General features: G+C 30.5%; 1 long non-coding RNA gene across 2 annotated transcripts; it reads right to left on the reverse strand.

Moving 5' to 3' along the window:
- Positions 1 to 7,626: 7,626 nt before the first annotated feature.
- Positions 7,627 to 8,829, reverse strand: LOC141670993 (uncharacterized). 2 transcript variants are annotated; one of them, XR_012554882.1, is made up of 4 exons: positions 8,708 to 8,829; positions 8,507 to 8,583; positions 8,242 to 8,310; positions 7,627 to 7,863 (listed from the first exon to the last, which is right to left on the reverse strand). It is a non-coding gene; the product is annotated as an uncharacterized LOC141670993 (long non-coding RNA). The 2 variants fall into 2 exon arrangements; XR_012554881.1 differs by having other exon boundaries at positions 8,503 to 8,583.
- Positions 8,830 to 10,513: the final 1,684 nt, after the last annotated feature.

Consider the following 10,513-nt stretch of genomic DNA (forward strand, 5'->3'; position numbering starts at 1 on the left):
AATAATTTTGTAGAATCAAATCTAAGATATTTCAACAAATTTTATATTTACGACATAAATTAAAGAATTTAGACGGATAAAATTTATAATTTATACTTTACAAATTATTTATCTACCAGTTCATATAATGTTTTTTTATTTTGACATAGATCCGTGACTAAAAAATATATTATTTATTTTTAAAAAAAAGTTAAATTTATATTCTAAATTACTATAATATAATAATAGGAATGGAGTATATTTTGTTCAACGGTTATCCCATATTTTAATTATTAAATAAATAAATAAATAATATTATATACATGTTAAACTACTAAATTACTAAAATACTAAATTTAATTTTATTATCCCTCTAAACTACTACCAAAACTTATTCTACTAAACTACTAGGATCACAACTTCTTCCGAATTTTTATATTATTTTATTTATTAAGAATTATAAATAAACAATATTATTATATACATGTTAAACTACTAAATTAATAAACTAGTACATAGAGTTTGGCTAAACTAGACCAAAACTCATACTACTAAACTCCGACCACAGTTTCTTCCTAATTATTTTATTATAAATCAATATTTATAATATATATTTATATAAATATATTAAATTTATTATATGATTGAATAAATACAATTTTAAAATAAGGTCAAAAAACATTTAGTTCAACATTGAGAGCATAGTAAACAAAGTTTTTGGAGTAATTAAATAATTGATCATTTGATTGTTCATGAAAAATTAATGGTTTTCTAACGTTATAATACCCATAGTGCAATTAGTCATAATGTCTTAAGTATCATCCCTCTCATACCATAACCCGACTACCACCATTCATTTTCCTACCACAAATGTGTTACCATTTTCACCACCAGTAAATTTAAGTCAAATATTATATTTGAAGTAACGGATAATTATTTATGTGACTCCATCGTTTTACCCATCTAAATCATGTTGACCACTTTCGATTTGAGATTACATATTCTTGGAAGAATATTCAACAACCTTGATACATGAGTTTTTCTTTGTACACGCCTTACAAATATAAATTACTTTGCTCAGAAAATGAGCGAACTGAAAAATCAAGAAATTAACAATTTAAAGACGTACAAATATCGTTTGGTTATTAATGAGTGTAACCATCTCGAACAACGACTTTGGTCGACTATGAAAAATATATAAATGGTAAAGTAAAAACAAAGAAAATAAACTCTTCAAATACAAATTTATTTCTCTTTATGAACTTGATTAATCTTCCAATGATTTAGAATATCTAATTGAGTATCACGAATAATTTTAATCTCATAGAATTCTAAAATTTATTCTTTATCCGAAAGATGAATAATTTATCGAAGATCAGCAATAATAATTAAAATCAAATAAATAAATTTAATCAATATGAATGATAATATTCTAAATTAACTTAATAAAGGAGTTTTTCCTTATCTGAAATATATTAAAAAGTAGACTAGAACATCGAGTACAACATGAGTTGGATAATAAACTTATACGCATTAAGGAATTAGAATTTAAAATTGTTTAATTAATAACCATTCCATAGATTTAAATAAATAATTAAATATTCTCAAAACAATATTCAAATAAATTGCCAATAATCGGTTAAACTAACTGAACATATCAAAGAGTCAAGGTAGTAGAACTTGCGTTCGTCCAACCTTCAAGCTAGGAAACCCCGTCCTCACCATGTAATTCCAATTTGATTCCAAGATATAACTGAAACTTTTCAAATAACAAAGTATGAACTATTAATCACGAAAATAACATTTATAATAATAACTTCTATAACTAACTCTCATATTTATTCTATAATCAAAAAATATCTCCAACTCGACCGAAATAAATATTTAAATATAACTTTTTTAATGTTTATGCTCTTTTAATATCCGACAAAAGGATTAAAAATAATGCGAGTCACATTATAACTTTCAAAGATTCCATTAACTCTTATCATTACATATCCAAATAAATCTCACAAAAATTCTATTACCACTTGCACACTCCATATAATTCTACATTTAATCATTGTTTTTCACTTACAAATCTCATATTTCTTTTAAATTATAAATGTTTATATCTATGTTCTTAATTTAGAATTTTAATATAATTAGTCCACAAAGTTAACTTAGCCAACTCTTTTAAACATTAAATTAAATTAAATTAAATCCCCCAAATATTCTATTCTAACTAATCTCCGTTCTCTATCTTCACCATCATCTCTCCGACCATAGTGGTTGCCCACCGGTAGCAATGATGGCACCGACAGCAGCACCACCGATTGTCATCATCTCTCTCTCTCTCCCCCCCTCCCTCCTTCCCCGTTCGTCTCTCTACGACTATCTTTGTCTTTCTTCCTCTCTCCCACTTCATCTCCCATTTTCTACCAAACTCACAATCTCTCTTCGCTACTCTCTGTCAATTAGGAAAGATGTCCAACAACTCATCATTTCACTACTTGATATTTTGTTATGATTGGTTCCAATCATATATCATGAATATCAAAGATGGAACCAACGCACTCTAGGTCATATGTAAAAGATAGAAGAATGTGCTTTAACTAATCTCACTTATAATTGCAATGACTTCTTTACTTAATAATTATCATATATATATATTCTATATATCCTACACGAGTATATTATGATAATCAAGCCGCCATACATATAACTAAAAATTTATTTTCCCACGAAAAACCAAACACACTAAAATAAAGTGCAACTTTGTATGTGAGAAGACTCAAAAAATCATTCAACTAACCTACATCCGATCAATTGGTTACCACACCAATATTTTTGACCAAAGAGTTAAGCGTAAAATCATGTCTTAAATTAGTATTCAAGCTCGACCTTTGTCGAGCATTAACATCTACCCTACCTTAAGATGGTATTAGACCAAAATAATAACATGTTGATGTATTAATGTTAAAAAAGTATTTAGATATACTTAATTATTTATTTGTTATACACACACATAAATCTCTATACATATATATATATATATCTGTATGTATCTATATATGTAGTGATATAGGGTAAGGTTCTAGAGAAACAATCACTATCAAGAGACGAGACTAGATCCCCGGTACTCAGTACTATATTACAAAATATTGTACAAAATACCTATGTTTCTCATTATACAAAATATGTTGTTTTGTATACATTGAAATGAGGAAATATTATATCACAATATCTAAATATATACATTAAAATTTTTCATTTCTGGAAATAGAGATATGCTTGAACAATTGACGCTAATCTGATATCTTTGATTTGCTATGCTTGTTCTAGGAAACCTCATTGTCACGATTTAATCATATAAGTATATTATAAAAAAGGAAGAGGATACTATTATAACTACATTTATTATTTTATCATTATATATTTTTAATTAGCTAAGTGTAGTTTTTTTCCTTAATTTAAATTATATTAAATTAGTCATTCACCCAAATATTAGCTTATCCTAGCTAACTCTTCATTTCACATAAATTTATTACTTTTCGTCTTTGATTTAGACTTGGATCGAATCATGGATTATCATTTTCTTTAATCAGAGTTTTAATATAAATGAGATAATCATGACCATAGTATGAACATAATGAGATACTCATGGCAATAACAATAACATGTTGTATTTTTTGTAGTAGCATTGGTATAAGGCTAAATTTATAAGTGATAAAATAACAATTCAACTTAATTCGTCTATCATTGTGCTTGGCTTGATAATCCTCCTCACATTACGTCATAGATGGCTTTTAGCAACACCAAAACTGTGTTTGTATAGACCCTGAAAATGTTGCAATATGGAAAAAGAAGTCAATTGCAACACATTTTCGGTGTTGGGTGTAAGGCAGTCACCATAGGTATCAATAAAGAGAGAAAAACGAAATTCTAAATACCGAGAGACGTCGAGGGAGAGGAAGAAGGAGGAGGGAGAGATGCACACTCAAATTTATGCTTCATTTAACCCTAATTTAATGCCCTCTTTCATTTTGATTAAAATTTCAACCACCCGCTCCCCATTTTTCACATCCCGCCCCCAATTTCATCTCTTGGCCCAAGTTCTAATTAAAATAAATATCCCGGTCCAACTTTTTTATTGAAATTTACATTATTATTTATATATTTTTTAAATAAATAAAGTTTTAAATATTTTTTATGAAAAATGAAGAAAGTCAAAAATATATAAACATTATAAATAAAATCAGTAATGACTTGTTAAGTTTTATAAAATGTTTACTTTATCAATATATTATAAATCACTCCACTAATATTATTAACTTTTAAAAATAAATAAAATATATATTTTAATTATTAATTCATTTCCATGTAAATAATTACTAATTAGTCAAAATAAAAAAATCATCTTTAATTATATATGCCATTTTGGTAACACATTGTAACTATACCACAACATCAAAAAAGAGGGGTTGCGGTAGACATTTGTTTGGAAAGCTAATATTACAGTTTTTTTTGCAACCCGATTGTGAACGGTAACAACATGTAATCTATGGCGTAGTGTATATAATGCTTTTCGGGGCTTGACATTTCAAGTTTGCCCTATGGAGTAACGCCTTATAAGCATGCGAGTATGCAACACTTTATAAGTCTTCCCACATTAAATATGCATCTCTTGTTACTAATCTATATGCATATGCAGTTTATTTGTTAGTTTAAAGATAATACCAAGACAATCCGGACAAGATGGCTGCTCAGTGGAGCTGACAGGGGAAGCCTGTGCATGTTATATTGAACCTGTGTATTGAACATCAACTGCGAAAAGCATATGACAAGTCTCTTCGTGTATCAGAATACCAAATATTATAAGATACCAATACAAAATGGCCTCCCGTTACTCTTACTTTTTTAAATCTTAATATTAATTTTTTATTATTAGTTTTAGGTTAAAATTCATATTTGAAGTTAGAACGAAAAAAGAGTATCTGAACACTGTATTTATCCTCCATCCCATCAGTCCTGAAATGCATAATAATTGTATCCAGGTCACACAGAAATCCAATAGGATACAACATGGACAAATCCACATCGCAATATTAGATTTTTAAATTCATACATGACAATTCACATTTTTAATATATGTTGAACAAATTAATCACAGACTTGACAAAAATCAGCATATGTCATGTGATTTGGTACCCCAAGCACACAGACATGAGGTTTCCTTTCAACCTTGTATCACAAAAATATACGTGAAGACACTGTCAACTAATTAATTACTCAAATATTATCGCATGGCAAAATATTTACAATATCAAAACAGCGAAAACAAAGATTAAATATTTACATAATCCATTAAAATTACATTGTATTATTAGGTTACGTCTCCTCAAATTGTGCTTATTAATTATGATGAGGCATGAACACACAAAGAAGGACATACTTCACTACAAGAAATCTGGCCATTTACGATGGTTTTTTTGAACTGAAATCATCGTAATTGAGCCATTTACGACGGAAAAAAATCGTCATTTTTGGTCGAGTAGTAAGTTCGTTTTTTCGTCACAAGATAAAATTGCGTCGCAAGTTAGGAAGTTGGGGCCCACATACTCAATAAAATAATAAATCTACTTACGACGGAATTTATCGTCGTAAGATACAATAATACGACGAATAATAACGTCGTAAGAGTTGTACTTACGACGGAAAAAACGTCGGATATTACTTTACGAAGCCCACTTTTAATGAGATAAAAACATAAATTTACGACAAAAAAATACGTCGTAAATTAGTAACTTACGACGGAATATGTGATGAACAACCGTCGTAAGTTTGTATTTACAGAATAGCCTGATTTTTCAGTTTCCGGTCATTTTTTAAATTCTTTACAATGCCAAATAAAAAGTAATCAAAACTAGTGAAAGAACACATTTTTTTGGGTAAAGGAGAATGAGCCTCGTAAATACATATAAAATACATATAAAAGAGAAAGAATATACAAAGGGAGTCCCTAAATATTTACCTCTTGAAACAAACCTTCAAGAGGAAAACAAATAAGAAAAAAAAATAAAAGAACAAAACCAACTACAAAAGAACCTAATCTCAATCCAAGCCTCAAAGGCTAAGAATAAAAAACAAAAATAGGCCGAAATAAATTAAAATACCACATTTGGCACCACCAAAAGAGCACCAGCTAATTCCCTCCAATCAAAACAAAATCAAAATAAAAACTAAGAAACCCAGGAAGAAAAGTCCACAACCACCTACTCCAATTGTTGCAGAACCATCTCGACACCTTCACAGGGAAACTAGACAAAACGGAAGCAATCGACTTTTGAAGGATCATAAAAAAATAAATCACAGCCAAATCCCAAGTAAACTCGCACAACCAGGCAACAAGAGAACTCCAACAGCAGAAAACTTGGAAAAAATCTGCACCTCACACGACTAAAAGTCCCTGCAACAATGAAAAGTGAAGAGGGGACATAAGTATGATTGTGCCTAAAACTATATTACCAAGTAAAACCCTGTACGAAAGAATGCAGTAGCTATAAGACATAAGTATGAATTAAGGAAGCAACTTAAAAGATATTATAGCGTAAATCATTAGGAGTTGACTCCAATAGCTTAGCAGTACAACCTCCCCAACAAACGGTCGAAAAATCACCAATCTAAAACTCACCTGTCAACAACCACAAACACTACATCAAAATCCCACACTCTAATACCAAAACAAACTACACCCATCATCCATAACATTTATATGTTACCGTATAGGTAGATGCACCATCACTCACATCACTTAGAAACACAAACCCTCCCACTACAAGAAAAAAGTCCATAGACATCGGTTTTTGGCCGATGTCTATGCTGTTAACCAACCGATATTGATGTCGGTGATGTCTATTCTAGACATCGGTGGATACCCGATGTCTATGCAAGCTTAGACATCGATTTTGGTTAAAAAACTGATGTCCATGTATTTTTTGTACAAAAAATGTTATAAATAAATTATTTAATAACTAAATAACACTTATTAAAACAGATTAAACATATAATGAGCTATGTTTTCTGTCACAAAGACATCAAAAATTTTCATAAGGGTGATGTAAAATGGTGTATTAAACATTTGATTCTTCACTGAAAGGTGATGTCTATTTTAGCATATAAACATCAGTATTTTCTTGAATAAAGTGATGTCTATGTTTCATTTAGACTTGAATATGTTAGTCTTTGACAGCATTTGTTTGTCTGAAACTGATGTACATTGTGTTGTTTGACATCAGTGTTTTTTGGTTAAAAGTGATGTGTATACTGTCACATAGACATCAATTTTATCTTAAACAAAGTGATTTCTATGTTTCATTTAGACTTAAACCTGGATTTCTTTGACATCAATTTTTTACCTTAAAATGATGTACATTAACTTTTTTGGCATCAGCTTTTCTTCTTTAAAAGTGATGTCCAGTTGCTTTTGTAACTAGCATACATCAAATATACGGATCTTGCAATCAGGTAGACTAAGGAAATAATAGGATTTGAATACATGCTTAAATACATAGTTTGTCTATTATCATAATCAAAATAAAGAGCATTTTACATTGAAAATTTTATTACTCAAATGGATACCGTAAAAAAATTAGCTTTCACGCTAAAATAAATAAATAAGTAAACAAGCGCCGTAACCGTATAGTGGCCGGTAGGATATACATGCCCTATGTGTCTCTTAGAACTCACTTTAAACATTGCCAAATCTGAAAGCCAGCAATGGATCTCCAGCAATGCATCTCCAGCGAATATGCTTAAATACTTTAGAATTGCTAACCTCAGTAATGCATCTCCAACAATAATCCTCAGTCTTTTCACAAAATCATCACGGTTTATCTTCTTATTCTGCAACAACATAAAAAAAATATGAATTCAAGTACAGACTAGCAAGAGATATTTTAAAATGGAAACAAAGGGATATATATACATTAAACTTGCATTAACAACCATATCCTGAATAACTCGTAATTATTACCGACAAGGTTCATATTACTAGGGCTAATTCTGTTTGAGATAGTTTTAAATAAAACAGTTAGCAGCAAGGGTGTACCATTTTTCTTGTTTCTCAGTAACACTATAACAGTCCAATTTCCTCATTCACTATGAATATATCCGATCAAGTTCCATTTAAATTATATTGACACACCATATCGCCATGGTATCGAGACACCAATATGGTTATTTAACAGAAATGTTCCACATAATATGCAATCACATATATACCATTTGCAGACTCACTGTCATGTTCGATGTATCATTCTCGGTCTGGGTGCCATTTTCAGTGGAGGAACACTACAGTTAATCAAAAAATATAATTTAATATATATACCAATTGCACATAAAAAGGACTAAAAAGTTGTTGATGCTTATTCAAAATAGTTAAAAAAAACATTGGCTGTTTTCATTTAAATATAATTTAAATTTACAAGCACACAGAAACGTGAATAGAACTAAGGTGTGGGGTGTATGAAATAGACACTGCACCTACTATTCCAATTCCAAAAGGTATCAAGTCAGTTTTTATAACCACGGTATACAGAAGAATCTCCACATCTTTGCTGCCACCTGCATTCAAGACATGATTCCAGTTGTCTTAATTGACTAATCCCTGACATATAACACGTCTTAATTGACTATCGCTGACATATAACGATTAGTAATAACACAAACATCAAGAAAACCGTATTACCTGATCATTGAAATGGAAGCGATCAACATGATTCCAGTTGTCAAGATCATAAGAAACCTTTGTATTCCAGTTTACACTCCCTGTTGCATTTCTATTCTTCAAACCAATTTTAACTTATTTTTTACATGCCATATTTTCATGCAAGAAACAACTGTTATTAGTTTGAGTTAGTATTAACAAAAAGGTAGTTTCATAAGACCCAAAGTGTACTAACAAGCAACTGGTCTGGTACCATTCCTTGTGCAGGGCATCTGGACAAAAAGGCATGCATTATGAAAAAAATGAAAATATGCAATAGTAGGAAGTCTAGCTATCTATGTAGCTAGATGGATTTCAAGGGAAGACAGAGCAGCAGCTAATGGAGGTCATTGAACAAAAGGCTTTGCATGTATTTGATATTGTACGAACTAGTGGCTGTGCAATATATATCTATAATGTGATCAGAGAAACATTTTTGTCTACCTCTAGCTCTCCCTTCACACCAAAGCTAGTTAAAAACAAAGAGACTGCAAACATGGCAGAGCTAAGTTACTGCTATAATATATGGTCAAATCATAACCCAGTAATTAGTCACCATCCCCCCTTACACATCATGTATCAAAAGATAAAAGACCCCTTCATATAGAAAGCTTGCAGTAGTTCACAAACCTAAACCTGCAAACAGTCTTTCATAATCATCATTCAGCATGTCTTATATTGTTTATGTCATCATATTTCTTTCTCTGCATGCATGTAATGGTCGTAGTCTAGGCCTACATACTAACAAAGGCGACATCACTTGCATGGTTATTGCGATAAACCTACAGAATTACATATATAGATACATAATACACTAATGTAGCTTATAGTTATAGGTAGTTGAAACTTTAATTGATTTCAGAATCTGGTGCAGAATATGCATAGCTCAAACCTTTAGCACTTTAGAGATGAGGTTCTTCAAGCACAACAAAATCATTTTGCTAAACTGGCCAATAAAATTTTGACCAGAGTTTAGCTTGTGCAGTTTCTGTCAAGGAGAATCCCTCCGAGGAAACCTTAACCAAAAAAATAACAAAGGTAAAAGATTTAGATACTCCCCAGAAACATTTTCCAGCTCAAAAAAAATTTAGACTAAAAGAGTATATAATCTAGGAACAAATTGAATTATTAGAAGATCAATATGAACCTGTGCTTTATGAATAGATATATCAAGCTCACCTTAGGTATAGAAGTAGTCTCACGCAACACCTCTATTTTGCTCAATTTTGTACCATAGAGAGTTCATGAATAAGACAACCTAAAAAATTTAAATAATTAAAAAGTGTAAATAGTATATTAAAATCTCCCAATAACATATATATATATATATATAGATGTATATAGTCGAAATGAGTCATACTACTCTTTGAACCTTACCCTAATAAAAAAATTTAACATGGGCCTTTGGGTTTATTTTTCTCCTTATCCGCAACCAAGCGAACCTGCAGACCAAACACATTCGCATAAATAAGCTGCTAACATAAAGTTGATACAACTTTGTACCGAAGCCTATAGGACGTACATGATATGTTTCTCCTGAAGCTGTATTCTTATCCAAACAGGCCACATTTAAAATATAAATATATGGCATGGTAGACCGGAACTACTATGCCACATAAGCTGTGCTCACCTTCAAATTGTACAACTTCTGACGTGAGAAGAATCACCACCAGTGCTAGTTTGTAGGCAAACTTTGGCCAAAATACCAGTTCAGCATACTACCCTTCCCCTTACTAGGGAATATATATTTTAAATAAAATAATAATGTAAAACAAGACATTAAATACC

The sequence above is a fragment of the Apium graveolens genome, chromosome 7, assembly GCF_009905375.1.
Source record: "Apium graveolens cultivar Ventura chromosome 7, ASM990537v1, whole genome shotgun sequence".
NCBI lineage: Eukaryota > Viridiplantae > Streptophyta > Magnoliopsida > Apiales > Apiaceae > Apium > Apium graveolens.